The 14,939-nt window shown below is 39.3% G+C and overlaps 1 non-coding gene across 1 annotated transcript; it reads right to left on the bottom strand.

Moving 5' to 3' along the window:
• Window positions 1–12,309: 12,309 nt before the first annotated feature.
• LOC114404018 lies at window positions 12,310–12,416 on the bottom strand. Its single transcript, XR_003664779.1, has one exon. It is a non-coding gene; the product is annotated as a small nucleolar RNA R71 (small nucleolar RNA).
• Window positions 12,417–14,939: the final 2,523 nt, after the last annotated feature.

Below are 14,939 nucleotides of genomic sequence, written 5' to 3'. Positions count from 1 at the left end.
CTGGTGAATTTGGCCATGTAGGAACGATAATCACAACATGGGTTCCTTCCTCCTTCTCATCCTCTCTATTTGCCCCGGGCTTTCTATTTGTCAAAGCAGGATGATCAAATTTGCCTCTTTTCAGACCCATTTTGATCCTTTCACCGGCAAAATCTAAATTTGCAAAGCTTGAAGGTGTGTAACCCACCACCTTTTCATAGTAGAACACTGGTAACGTGTCTACTATCATTGTTAGCATCTCCTTTTCTGTCATTGGGGGCGCTAGATCCCTCCACATTTGGGCGTATTCTTTGAAAGATTCATGCCCCTTTTTACCCATGTTCTATAGTTGCATCCTATCTGAAGCCATATCATAATTGTACTGATACTGCCTAACAAAGGAAACCATTAGGTCATTCCAAGAATGGACTCAGGAAGGTTCTAGATTAGTGTACCAGGTGACGGCTGCCCCAGTAAGACTTTCTTGGAAGAAATGCATCAACAATTTTTCATCTTTCGAGTATGCCCCTATTTTTCGACAATACAATTTCATGTGATTCTTGGGGCAAGTAGTCTCCTTGTATTTATCGAAATCCGGCACCTTGAACTTCAGAGGGATAACGACGTCGGGTACTAGGCACAGCTCTTCCATGTCAGCAAAGGCATAATCTCTGCCTCCTTCAATGGCCCTTAGCCTTTCCTCTATTTGATCCAATTTCTTCCTTTCCACCATGGCAGGAGGGACTCTTCCCACCGCAAAATGCAAGGGTTGTGGTTGTGGGCGAAATTGAGGGCTATCCAAAGTGGTTGGCAGGGGTACACCACCAACTGCTTGCCCCTCAGTGGCGTATCCAAGGTGAGGCTTAAAGTTAGCTAGATTGTGGTGTTGTATCTCATGCGTCTCCCCCAGGGGTTGAGAGACATGTGCATGATCAGATTGAGGTTGTTGGCTCTCAATGAGTATGGGAGTGGAGTTATTGACATTCTCATCGGGAGTGTGTGCCACATTGGGTGGTGTATAGTTGGGAGGCAAGCCATATGGTAGGAAAGCGTGCTTGTTTTGAATTTGCAGACAATAGGGGCCGCCCGTACTTCCCAACTCTTTGCCTCCCTGACCCACTATATCTGAGGTTGGATGATTTATTTGGTTGAGGCCAGATGGGGGAGTCGGGTCTACCTCAACAATAGCGCTGGTTGCGGCAACTGCAGTCGCATTGACCTCTATTATCTTCTTCATGCTCATCATGGCCTCCATCATTGTGGTTGTTAGTCGATGAATACGACTAACTTTTGTGCATAAAACCTGTGTAAATTGTATCAAACTCCTCCAATTTATGGTTTTTGGGTAGTGTTGTAATTACTTTTTGTTAAAGATAGGTAATAAATACTTAGTACTCATATTTTGTGTGTTTAATAATCATTTCCTCTCAATTTCAGGTTAATTAGGCATGTTTGTGAAGTGTTGATTTTCATCCGCTTGCTAAGCCAATCTTCTGGCTTAGTGAGCCATCCGTTGAGCGCAACACTCCTCGGCTAAGCGTGAGGAAGAATCTGGAAGAAGGATGAGCTGTGCATTTGCACTGAGCAAAGGGTCATCCTGCTAAGCACACCGCTTCAGTCCATCCGCTGAGCGAGAAAAGCACGCTCTAAGCCGAAATCCACTAACGCTTTAAGATTGAAATCAGATTTTGGAGGGGATTTTGGCCATTTTCTCAAAGAGCTTCTGCATGTAAGAGATTCTAGAGAGAGAAGGGTCTAAATCCAGAGAGTTTTTAGAGATTTTGTTGTGCGAAGACCTGCAGAGAATGGAGCTTGAAGAGGAAGTCGTCCTAAGAGCATGAGATGAGTCTGTGAGTGATTGTGAGGTTCTAGAGGTGGAGGAGACATCCCCACTACTTGTATTTCTTCAATCCTTCATTTTTCTCTTCTCTTTGTTTTAAAGGAAGCTTCCCAGATATGGAGAGCTAAATACTCTGTTGGTTCTTCCTTGTAGGTACTTGATGTAAATACTTGTATATCTATTTAATGCTGTTTTATGTGTTCTCTGTGCTATCAGTACGTCATTTCAATGTGCTTTTGCCTTGATCACGTAGATGCAGGCTTTGTTAGGATTATTCAACAGTGGAAACTAGTTTGATTCTTAGAACTTGATAGGACAGGGCTAGTTTATTGTATTATCATGAGGAATCGGGGTACGGTAACCTAGTTGTTTGTATGTTTTTCTTAATGCGGTTCTGGTCGAGTTTAGTCCAACAAGAGGAATCTGAGGATGATGCTTGATCGGGATTAGGCTAGACTATCATGAGGAATCGGGGTTTAGCATTTCAGGAGACACCATAGAACATATGAGCATTGTTAAGTAGAGAATATCCTTTTAACATTAGGCACCTAATAGGAAGACCAACATGTTGTCTACTTGTCTTTACACATAATTACTCATGTGATTTTCCTCTTAATAGTTAATTTACATACCTGTACATAGTCCACACATCTCTTTTCATACTAGACACCTATTCACTGAATGTAGCTTTACCAAGTAACACAAGTTCCCCGAGAGTTAGATACTCGGTTCTTACCGTTTTATACTACTTGCACGATCCGGTGCACTTGCCGGGTTCGATCAAGTTTTTGGTGCCGTTGCTGAGGAACTTATTTCTATTTGGATAGTTAGTTTAGTCCTAGGTGTCTATTCTTTATTCTTTGATAAACTGTGAATATTTACTTTCGATTCATATTTTTTTTCCTCTTGAACTAGATAATCGATGTTCTGTTAGTGTTTTGTATGTATAGAATCTCCTACAGGTAGCCTAGTTATTTCGAAGAAATACAATCTCCTACCACTATATCATGAAGATTGTTATCTCTATTCCACTAATAAACTGTGATTTTGCTGGAAGAGAACATTACCTAATAGTTGTTATTTCTATTCTATAAATAAATCCGATTGGAGACAGGAGTCGACCATGTACAATTATCATGTGAAAGGAAGAGCTCCTGATCTTGAAAGTGTATTGGCAGACTTCATGACATATCAAGCTAGTTCTAAAGGTGATGGCTATTCAATGCAACAACAGGAAACTCAGTTTGAAAAGGACTATTCATTGGCAGATTATCAATGGGAGTCAGAATGGCAACCTTATTTTCACAATGAAGCAGTGGGGTTGTCTAATCTGGATGACCTGTTAATGCAATTCAAGGGTACAATAGATTCAATGCAACAAGCATTTAAAAGAGCTGAGACTCAGATTGGTAAGTTGGTGGACGACATGATTAATGTTGTGGTTAGAAGAGAAAAAGAGTATGCAGAGATTGAAACACATCAAGAAATCATTCTTCAAGTTAACACAATACATCATCAATTGATCATCAAAGAAGAAAGAGATGAAGTCTCCATTATTCCAAAATATCCCTGCATAGCAACTACTGGATATGTTGTAGGCAAAGATAATGGTCAGTTGGAACTCAGTGTAGAGGATCAAAAAATCTCCTTTGACCTCTTTGAAGCAATGAAGCACCCAGATATGAGTGATGCCTGTTGTGACATCCTGGAAATTTCTACTCGGAATTTTTGTAAACGGTGCATTTTGAACGGTTATATATATATGAGTATTATTCAGTGTATGTATATATGTATATATATATTCTTGGTAGAAGTAGGTATTTTGGGGGAAAGATACACGGGTTAGGCTAATTAACGAAGAGAAATCCATAACTGGAAGGTTATAGGTTAATTCTCAATTAATTAGTCTAAAAAAAATCATCGTTTTGCGTGCAACTTAAAATTTAACAAAACCAACCTCTGAACCACGCTCGGGGTTTCATTTTGAGCGTTTTGATATATATATTGCTTACTTTCGAAAGCTGGCCCCAACGGGTGCAGAGAAACGCGAGGGACTGGAATTAGAGAAACGCCACGCAAACCGAGGCAGGATTTTAGCGTTTCAAAAGGTCAGATTTTTCTCTTCATGTGGCTGAGCATGAGTCACATCAAGAGAAAAAGGTGGGCCCTTTTTGTTCCACTCAAAATGGGACAAGTGGCAAGTGCTTTAGAAAATAAAATAATAGGAAAAGAGAAAAGCTTTTTTTTTAAAAAACCAAAAAAAGCTGTGTTCTCTCTCTCCTCACTCAGAAAATTCAAAAGCTTTCTCCCTCTCTCATGTAGCCTTCTTCTTCTTCTTATTCTTTTCTCATCCACCATTGTTGCCCAACAAAGCTCCAACCTTTGGTCACCATTTCTGCTCCAAATCGCGAAAGGAAGCCATTTTCAGAGTCGTGAAGCGCATCTCTACGTGTGAGACTTCGAAATTTCAGGTTTGGGTAGACTTATTTCTCACATGATTTTCGTGGGTATGGGGTTTTGGGAGATATGATGGGTAGTTTTACTAGGTTTATGCTTTATGATAGTTATTTGTGAAGAGATTTGATGAAAGCATGTTAAACTTGTCATGTTTGGTGTAAGTCAAGCTTACCCACTCTGTTTTAGGGTTTTTATGATGATGCTTGTGATGTTTGTGTGCTGAAATTACTTATGGAAAACTGCTAGAGATGAAGGGTAGAGTTAACCTAGGGTTAGAAAGTGAGAATGTAGTGTTATGAGTGGAAAAAGAATGAGGCTTTGAGAGTTGGAAGGCTAAATCTGGATTCAGTGGTAATTGGGGGTTAAAGTGAGTTAATCCTAGTGTGAAATGTCATTTAGGACTTAAGAGAAAGCTTAGACTGTGCAAATGAGGAATATGAGTGACCAAAGTGAAAACAATACCCATTTCTAGGGTAAAATTGGGTGTTGAGGAGTCAAATTTTGATTCGGTGGAATTTTAGGTGTAAAACCAGTTTGAGCAAGTTTAGATTAATGTTATAGACTTGTGTGAGGTGAGAGTTTGCTCCAAATTTACCCCATTCTCATTTTCGCTTCCCAAACCTTGAAAATCCACTAAATTGAGGGGTTTTAGATACCTAGATTTTGAGTTGCTTTGGTCTGAAGCTTGTCCTTGGTTTAAACATGATTTATACATGATTTAGGACTTGTAGGATTCAATTTGGGCAAAATTGGATGAGGGCAAGTGTGGTTTCGAAAATCTGCACTTTATGCAGAATTTTGTTGTCAAATATGTGCAGCAGAATTTTGTATATGTGCAGAAAAATGCTTGTGTATGGCTGGTGGTGGAAAGGGTAGTACATATGGGGTTCTGGATATTTGCTAGCAGATCCCAACGGTCAAAATGTAGACTTATGTAATAGAGACTTCCAGTAAAATTTTCGAGTCGATCCAACGGTTAACGAATTGGAACGAAGAGAATGTTATTGGGGTATTTGAGTGTGAAAAGCTGTGATATTGATTTGTGTTTTGGGCAAAGTTTTCTGCCTCTGCTCTGTTTTCTTGGCTGTGTTAGTTCATGATGCTTGGATGTTGAATTACTTGGATGTTGTGGAAGCTGGAGAGGATTGATGGGGACCCAGCATTGAGAGGAACGAGGATAAGGGCTACGTGGGAGTACGTGAGCTCAATGAAGGTGGGCAACTGGGCATGGTGGGTTTATGTGTGATTTGTGGATGTGGAGAGTTGACTTGCACCATCGCCCGACCGCCACCTAGTACCACATGTGATGGGTACCCCATAATCCTACAAGCTTGAAATGAGGAAGTGTGGAAGGGTGAGACTTCCTACTTTTATTCGTTGACCACAGAGTGGTACCTGGAGATATGTCGCGGGGGTCAGGAGACCTTGGGGACGTCAGGTGGGGTGCTGTTGCCCAAAACCAAGCTTGACCAATCCCGACCCAACCCGGGCATAGTCAGTCAGTGAGAACCTGTGATGTACCTAAACAGGCGAGCTCCTGGCAGTCAACCGATAAAAGAACAAAGACCACAAAGCAAGGAGGCTTGTGTGGTGGCTGGCCAGCTGTGAATCTTGAGTGATATATGGGATATGGCCTCTGGTAATCAATTACCAAGGGTGAGTAATCGATTACAAGGCTTAAAAGTGAAGAAAGGAAGCAAAGATGACCTCTGGTAATCGATTACAAAGGGAGTGTAATCGATTACCAGGCTTAAAAACGAGATCAGGAAGTTAAGAGGGCTTCTGGTAATCGATTACCAAATGGGTGTAATCGATTACCAGGCTTAGGAAGGGGACTGGAATGTTGAAGGGGCCTCTAGTAATCGATTACCAATTCTGTGTAATCGATTACACGGAGGAACAGGCCACTGGTAATCGATTACCAGTTATGTGTAATCGATTACACAGTGCATTTTTGCAGGTTTCATGTCCTGAGGCTGTGTAATTCGAGTTTGGCCTCTGGTAATTGATTACCAATGAGGTGTAATCGATTACCAGAGATGAAAAGCCTTGAGATACCTCTTTTACTTGCATGTAGTGGTTATGGGACGCATTGTGTTGCTACCGTAGTTAGATCTCTCGTGAAAGAGTCTACCCCTTTCTTTTATTTCTTGTAGATCGTGATGGCGGCGCAAGTAATCCATGATCGAGTGGAGATGGAGTGCCTAGAGGGAGCTTGGGAAACCCTCGAAGGCAATGTGAGGTGCCGATTTCGGGGCACGATTTGATTCATGGCTACTTCATTGGTGCATCCAGAGGAACCCGCGCGCATGCTTCAGTGCATTGTGGAGTGGATACTACCCACGCCTACACCATATCGTCTAGTAGAGCCAGCCCAAGTGATCGAGGTGACGTCATCCGAGGAAGACCCTGAGGAGCTACCTCCTGAGCCTACTGTGGATGCTCTTGACTTTCTAGAGGGTGATGAGGACCCACTCCCTGAGGCGGATTCTCCCGAGGACGTCATGTCGGCATCTGAGGCAGACTCTACGGAGGAGAGCGGCGCTGGAGAGATGGCGACTAGTGGATGCTCTTCATCATAGCAGACAGCTCCTTAGACTAGTTTTATATACTTTTTGAGGGTAGGTGTATCTAGTACAGATAGTTAGGTTTACTCTTTTTGTTTTTGTATGGGTAGACCTATTGTATAGGAATTTGATGATTGTATACATGTGGCTGAAGCCACCACATTGGATACCTTTGCTCTAGATGACACTATGTATTTTGCAAAACTCCCATATTTTGGACAACTTTAGATGATGAATGTACTTATGATTAATCTTGTCATTTGAAAAGAATGTGTTAACAAACTTTATTTTAAAAAGAGTTCACCGACCGTATTTTATTTTATTATTTTCACGTGACGACCTAAAGTAATGGCTGGCATACTTTTATTTTTGAAAGAGCAACATATTTTAAAGGTCATGTGTGATCAGAAAGAAATGACTCCGAATAGAGTTGTGAACTGGCCATTCAGGACTCTATAGTGATGATTTTCCTTCTGAACTTAATTAACGCGAAAAAGAGAAGAAATGAAAAAGAAAAAGAGAAAAAAAAATTTCCCATGGTTTTTGTTATTTAAATCATTACTATTAAACCAGTCATTATTTAGGGACGCCACACCTGTTTTGAAGAAGAAGAGGTGGAGCAGGAGATAGCATTATCAGCTTCAACCATGGTACTGCAGTTCCCTTTGGAAAAAGAACCTAATTATGTGACAGACTGCCTAGTTTGTGATGAAGAGCTTGATGATCCAAAAGACAACTCTGTTGGTCATGTGGTTCTTGAAGAATTAGAAAAAATTAGACCAACAGAAAAGCCTAAAGCAGAATTAAAGATCCTTCTAGCGCATTTAAAGTATGTATTCTTGGAGGATAATGAGACTAAACCCGTTATAATTAGTAGGTCTTTGTAGAAGGAAGAAGAGGATCAATTGGTACAGATTCTAAAAAGTCGTAAAGCTGCTATTGGTCGGCACATCTCTGATTTAAAAGGAATCAGTCCATCATATTGTATGCACAACATCAATTTGGAAGCTGATTACAAGCCAATGAGACAACCTCAGAGAAGATTGAATCCTATAATGAAAGAAGAAGTAAAAAAAGAAGTGCTCAAGTTGCTAGAGGCAGGGCTCATCTATCCAATTTTGGACAGTTCATGGGTTAGTCCTGTTCAAGTTGTCCCGGAAGATGGAGGTATGACAGTGGTCAAGAATGATAGAGATGAGCTGATTCCTACAAGAACAGTCACCGGATGGAGAATGTGTATTGATTATAGGAAGCTCAATGAAGCCACAAGGAAAGACCATTACCCGCTTCCCTTCATGGACCAAATGCTTGAAAGACTTGTAGGGCAATCTTTCTACTGTTTCTTGGACGGATACTTGGGCTACAATTAGATTGCAGTAGATCCTCAGGACCAAGAAAAGACAACTTTCACATGCCCCTTTGGTGTATTTTCTTATCGTCGCATGTTGTTCGGTTTATGTAATGCCCCAGCTACTTTCCAGAGATGTATGATGGTAAATTTTGCTGACATGGTAGAGAAATGTATTGAAGTCTTTATGGACGATTTTTCGGTCTTTGGTACATCTTTTGGAAATTGTCTAGCAAATTTAGAGAAAGTGTTACAATGCTGTGAAGAATCTAATTTGGTGCTCAACTGGGAGAAATGTCACTTTATGGTTCAAGAAGGTATCACGCTGAGACACAAGATTTCTAAAAGAGGAATTGAGGTGGATAAAGCAAAACTAGATGTTATAGATAAACTTCCTCCTCCAGTTAATGTGAAAGGCATACTGAGTTTTTTAGGTCATGTTGGATTCTATCGGCGATTCATTAAAGACTTCTCCAAAATTGCTAAACCCCTAAGTAATCTGCTAATCAAGGATGTTGTGTTTGTGTTTAATGAAGAATGTTTAGAAGCCTTTAACACTCTCAAAGCCAAGTTGGTATCTACTCCTGTGATTACAGCACTAGACTGGGGACAAGAGTTTGAATTGATGTGTGATGCAAGTGATTATGCAGTAGGCGCTGTGCTGGGGCAGCGGAAGGGCATAATGTTTCATACTATCTATTGTGCTAGCAAAGTTTTGAATGATGCTCAGATTAACTATGCCACCATTGAGAAAGAATTGCTGGCAATCGTTTATGCACTTGAGAAATTTCGATCTTATCTGGTGGGATCAAAGATAGTGATTTACACTGATAATCCAACAATTAAATATTTGTTGCGCAAAGCTGATTCCAAGCCACAATTGATCAGATGGATATTGTTGCTTCAAGAATTTGATTTAGTCATTAAGGAGAAGAAAGGTTCTGAAAATGTGGTAGCAGGCCACCTATCCAGATTGGTAAATGAAGAGGTCACTTCAAAGGAGGCTGAAATAAAAGATAAATTTCCCAATGAATCTTTGTTTTTGATTGCAGGGAGACCCTGGTTTACTGATATGGCTAATTTCAAGGCAATAGGTGTCATTCCCAAAGACCTCAATTGGCAGCAGAGAAAGAAATTCTTTCATGATGCCCGACATTATATTTGGGATGATCCACACTTGTTCAAACTAGGTGCAGATAATCTTCTTCGAAGATGTGTGACAAGAGAGGAGGCCAAGGGCATATTGTGGCATTGTCACAATTCACCATGTGGCGGGCATTATGGCGGAGACAAAACAGCAGCTAAGGTTTTACAGTCAGGATTTTTCTGGCCAACACTCTTTAAAGACGCCCATCACCATGTCTTAAAGTGTGACCAATGTCAAAAAATGGGAGGAATTTCTCGAAGGAATGAGATGCCTCTGCAAAACATTATAGAAGTTGAAGTTTTTGATTGTTGGGATATTGATTTCATGGGTCCATTTCCTTCATTTGCAGGAAATGAATACATTTTGGTAGCTGTTGATTACGTGTCTAAATGGGTGGAAGCTATGGCCACTTCAAGAAATGATGCTAAGACTGTGGTGAAGTTTATCAAGAAGAATATTTTTGATTTGTCATCATTTTTTCATATTTCTTAACCCTTTTTTCTTAACCCAAGGTGAAGGTGACTGATGTGTCATCATTTTTTCATATTTCTTAACCCTTTTCGTCACCATTTTAATTACTGATTAGTCTTAATTGTCAAATTAATCCAGTTTTAATTATTGAATTAATTTTGTGTTTTTAATTTAATTTCAGGAGAATTATAAGTAATTGGGCTTGAATCCGAAATTGGGCTTGGACTTGAAAAGAGCAGACAATTTTATTCTACCAAATCTTATCATATCTAGATTTTATCTCATCTAGATATTATTTCATCTAGATCTTGTCTTATCTTATGTAGATTTTATTTCATCTAGATATTATTTCATCTTGATTTTATCTTATCTTATCTTATCTTATCCAGATTTTATTTCGTCTAGATATTATTTCATCTAGATTTTATCTTATCTTATCTTATCTAGATTTTATTTTATTTATGGGCTTGGACTTAAAACAAATTTGTAAGCTTTGGGAATGAGAACTATATAACAGCACCGAGGTTCTAGTTTTAGCTCTCTTTTTGGTTTGACTCTCTCTCTTTGGTTTTTAGCTTTTTTCGTTTTGGAGAATAATTCTAGTTTTCTTTGTTTTCGACTACAATTTCATTTTCTATTGATTAATGGAAGGCTAAGTCTCCAGCGTTGTTTTGTCTTGAGGATCAAGCACAACTCTCTTTGAGGTTTTATTATTACTATTGAATTCTGATCAGTTTTTCCTCTTCACCAATTACTCTGTATTTTTTGCTATTATTCCATGCATGCTTAGTGCTTGATTAACTCTGTGCTTAATTTATGTTCATGCTTAATGATCAATTTTGTTCATGATTAATTGGTGTATGTGTTGCTTAATCACATAATGAATGCCTTATGTTAAATTTCGCTTAGTAATTTAATTTAGGGTTGGATTAAGTGGTTGAACTGATAAAGGATAAATCCTCGTAACCAAGGATAAGAGACTTGCTTGTGAATCAATGGGAAACAACGTGTTTTTAATTCTGATATTTTATAATTAAAATTTGCTTGCTATTTAAATTACAAAAACAAACAACCCCCCCCCCCCCCCAATTCATTATTGTTTTATTACTATCTGTTATGAACGTTTGGTTGACCATTGCTCGTTGGGAGACGACCTAGGATCACTTCCTAGATACTGCATTTTTAATGTTTATTTGATTCGGGTACGGCCTCGATCAAATTTGGCGTCGTTGCCGGGGAGCAGTGGGCCAAAGGTTCATAATAGTGTTTAGTTATCTTATTTTGTGTAGCGTTCTGATTTGCATTTCAGTTGCATTCCCTGTTTAGCGACTAATTCAGCGACTGATTCAGCCTTTTGTTTTGCTGTGAACAGTGTTGAACAATGATTAGCGATGAATTTTGAAATTTAATTAGCAATTTTTGTTTTGATAGTTAGAGTTGTTATTTTTGGCTGATTTTTTGTGTGGTAGCTTCTTTTGATCCATATTTTGTGTGAAAAATACCAGGAGCACTTGGTGTGGCATTATTTGAGAGAGACAAAAAAATTTTGGAATGTTTTTAGCAAAACTTAAAACGACCATAACTTTTGCTTCGGGTATTAGAATAACTATTATTATATATGCATTTGGGGTAGAAAAAAATTTCCCATACTGTGGCAACCGGCTTGGGGACTCCCAAACTCCAAAAATCAGCCGTTTACTAAGATTTTTTTTTATTTTTCAAGTACTATTGTCCTATTTTTCTAAACTTTTCTTAGGTAGTTTTCATAGTTAGACTTTGAATTTTTGTTTGAAAATTTTTGTGCTATCTTTTCATGATTTTAGGGTGTTCCTCACAAAATTTCATCTTATTTTGATATCGTTTGAGTATAGCTGTAGTTTTACCCCCTTGTTAGGTGCTTGCTGAGAAACACATTATTTGCTACATATAGTGCATGACTAGGGTCAATCCAGGTGATTTACAACCCTTTGATCTTGAAATAGATAGAACCTTTCATAGATTAGTTAGGCATAGTGTGCATCCTGGTCATTCTGTGCATTTTGAGCATTTTGAGTATTTTGTTGCTGGTGATTTTGAATATTCTGATTTTTAGCATTCGACTACTAATTTTCATACTGAGAACATGGCTCAACCTACACCTTGTGAGAGGACTCGTAGGGAGATGGCTGCACTTGATTTCACTTATGAAAGCTTGTGCATTCAATATCCTGATAAGGGTGTTCCATATGTTCTCAAGGCTGGACTAATACATTTGCTGCCCAAGTTTCATGGTCTTGCAGGTGAAGATCCTTATAAGCATCTTAAGGAGTTTCATATTGTTTGTTCCACCATGAAGCCCCTTGATGTCCAAGAAGATCATATCTTTCTAAAGGCTTTCCCTCATTCTCTGGAGGGAGTGGCAAAAGATTGGCTATACTACCTTGCTCCCAGGTCTATTTTCAGCTGGGATGACCTTAAAAGGGTGTTCTTGGAGAAATTCTTCCCTGCATATAGGACCACTGCCATCAGAAAAGACATTTCAGGCATCAAGCAACTTAGTGGAGAAAGCTTGTATGAGTACTGGGAAAGATTCAAGGAATTGTGTGCAAGTTGTCCTCACCACCAAATTTCTGAGCAACTCCTTCTCCAATATTTCTATGAGGGACTTAGCAACATGAAGAGGAGTATGATTGATGCTGCCAGTGGTGGAGCTCTTGGTGATATGACCCCTGTTGAAGCTAGGAATTTGATTGAGAAGATGACTTCTAACTCCTAACAATTCAGTGCAAGAAATGATGCTATTGTCCTTAGAGGAGTCCATGAGGTGGCCACGGATTCATCTTCATCTACTGAAAATAAAAAGCTTGAAGGAAAACTTGATGCCTTGGTCAACCTAGTAACTCAGCTTGCCATGAATCTGAAATCTGCACCTGTTGCAAGAGTCTGTGATCTATGTTCTTCTGCAAATCACCATACAGATCTTTGTCCTTCTTTGCAACAATCTGGAGTCAATGAGCAACCTGAAGCTTATGCTGCAAACATTTATAATAGACCCCCTCAGTAGCAAAACCAACAACAGTAGAATAATTATGATCTTTCAAGCAACAGATACAATCCATGTTGGAGAAATCATCCAAATCTGAGATGGGCAAGTCCTCCACTACAACAACAGCCTGTCCCTCATTTCCAGAATGCTGCTGGTCCAAGCAAGCCATATGTTCCTCCTTCAATACAGCAACAACAACAACAGCAGTCACAAAAAAGACAACAAGCAACTGAGGCTCCTCCTCAACCTTCCTTAGAAGAGTTAGTGAGGCAAATGACCATCCAGAATATGCAATTTCAGCAAGAGACAAAAGCCTCCATTCAGAGTCTGACAAATCAGATGGGGCAGATGGCTACTCTGTTGAACCAAGCTCAGTCCCAAAATTTTGACAAATTGCCTTCACAAACTGTGCAGAATTTGAAAAATGTTAGTGCTATCACCTTGAGGTCTGGCAACCAAATTCAAGTGCCTCGACCAGTAGCAGCACCTGCACCTAAACCTGTCAAGTTTCATTCTACACCTGAAAAAGAGGATGAGATAGTTGCACAATAGAGAAAGCTTCCTAACAAAAATTTTCATGCAGGTGGACCTTCTTCTAGTAATTCTGACTTACAACGGCCTTCTATCCCTCTTCCATTCCCACCTAGAGCAATTCCAAACAAAAAGATGGAAGAAGCGGAAAAGAAGATCTTGGAGACCTTCAGGAAAGTAGAGGTGAACATACCTCTGCTAGATGCCATCTAGAAGATTCCAAGATATGCCCAGTTTCTAAAGGAGTTGTGCACCCACAAAAGGAAGTTCAAGGGCAATGAAAGGATTAGCATGGGCAGAAACGTGTCAGCATTCATAGCTAAATCTGTTCCTCACATTCCTGAGAAATGTAAGGACCCAGGTACTTTTTGTATACCTTGCATTATTGGGAACAGTAAATTTGAGAATGCCATGCTAGATCTAGGAGCATCAGTTAGTGTCATGCCTTTGTCCATTTTCAATTCTTTATCTCTTGGACCTTTGCAATGTATGGATGTAGTGATTCATTTGGCAAATAGAAGTGTTGCTTACCTCGCAGGTTTCATAGAGGATGTGCTAGTTCAGGTTGGTGAAGTTCTAATTATTTTCCCATGTGCTAGTTCAGGTTAATATGGAAGAGGGATTTTCCCATGGTAAAGTTCTAATTATTTTAGGCTGGCCAATTATGAAAACAGCCCGAACCTAGATAGATGTTTATGTTGGCACATTGTCTATGGAATTTGGTGATATTGTTGTTCATTTTAACATTCTTGATGCCATGAAACATCCATCTGAGGATCATTCTATTTTTCGTGCTGAGATAATTGATCAGATTATTGATGATTATATGTTTGATTTTGACAATGTTCTTCATGGTAGGTGTCGCAACCTACCCTTCGGCAGGAGGGCGACTCGTGACTCGCGGGATGCGTCTTCCATGAAGGGAATACGCGCGGAGTCACCACCAACGTTTATTTGAGGAAAACCTCGGAAAAACCGGAAAAGACGTGATCTACGAATTCTAAGTGAAAAGTTCGGGAGTTGTATTTACGCACGAGGAAGGTATTAGCACCCCACGCGTTCGTCACAAAAGACGGCAGCCTTTAATCAAATATGCAAATATGACTTCAATTTATATTCTTTTCCCTTTTTAGGTTCTTATGTCTTTTTTATGCCTTTTTATGTTTTTATTTTTTTGTGGTTGACAAGGGCGTTTCCCTTTGCTCCTACGTATTCCTCAATTATGATGAGAAAATAAGACCTACGTAGTTCTTTTGTGAACAAAGCATTTTGGTTAAGTTATTTTTTTATCCTTTTTTGCAAGATATGTTTTTATTGAATGAAAGGTCATTTAAGGCGTTGGACCATTAGACAATCTTTCGATTCTTTTGAAAAGTGAGAAAAACATTAAGGCATTGGACCATTAATGATTTCTTTATTTTTGAAAGAGGTAACAAATTTACATATTGATTTTAGGCTTTTTAGAAATCTACACTTAACCCAATAAAAGCGGAAAAGACCATTTCAAGGTGTTGGACCTTTGAAAATGGCTTTTTTAGGCGATGACAAAAGTTTGGTTTATGAATTGATTTTAG

The sequence above is a fragment of the Glycine soja genome, chromosome 20, assembly GCF_004193775.1.
Source record: "Glycine soja cultivar W05 chromosome 20, ASM419377v2, whole genome shotgun sequence".
In the NCBI taxonomy this organism is placed as follows: domain Eukaryota; kingdom Viridiplantae; phylum Streptophyta; class Magnoliopsida; order Fabales; family Fabaceae; genus Glycine; species Glycine soja.
This window is presented reverse-complemented; position numbering and strand designations above follow the sequence as displayed.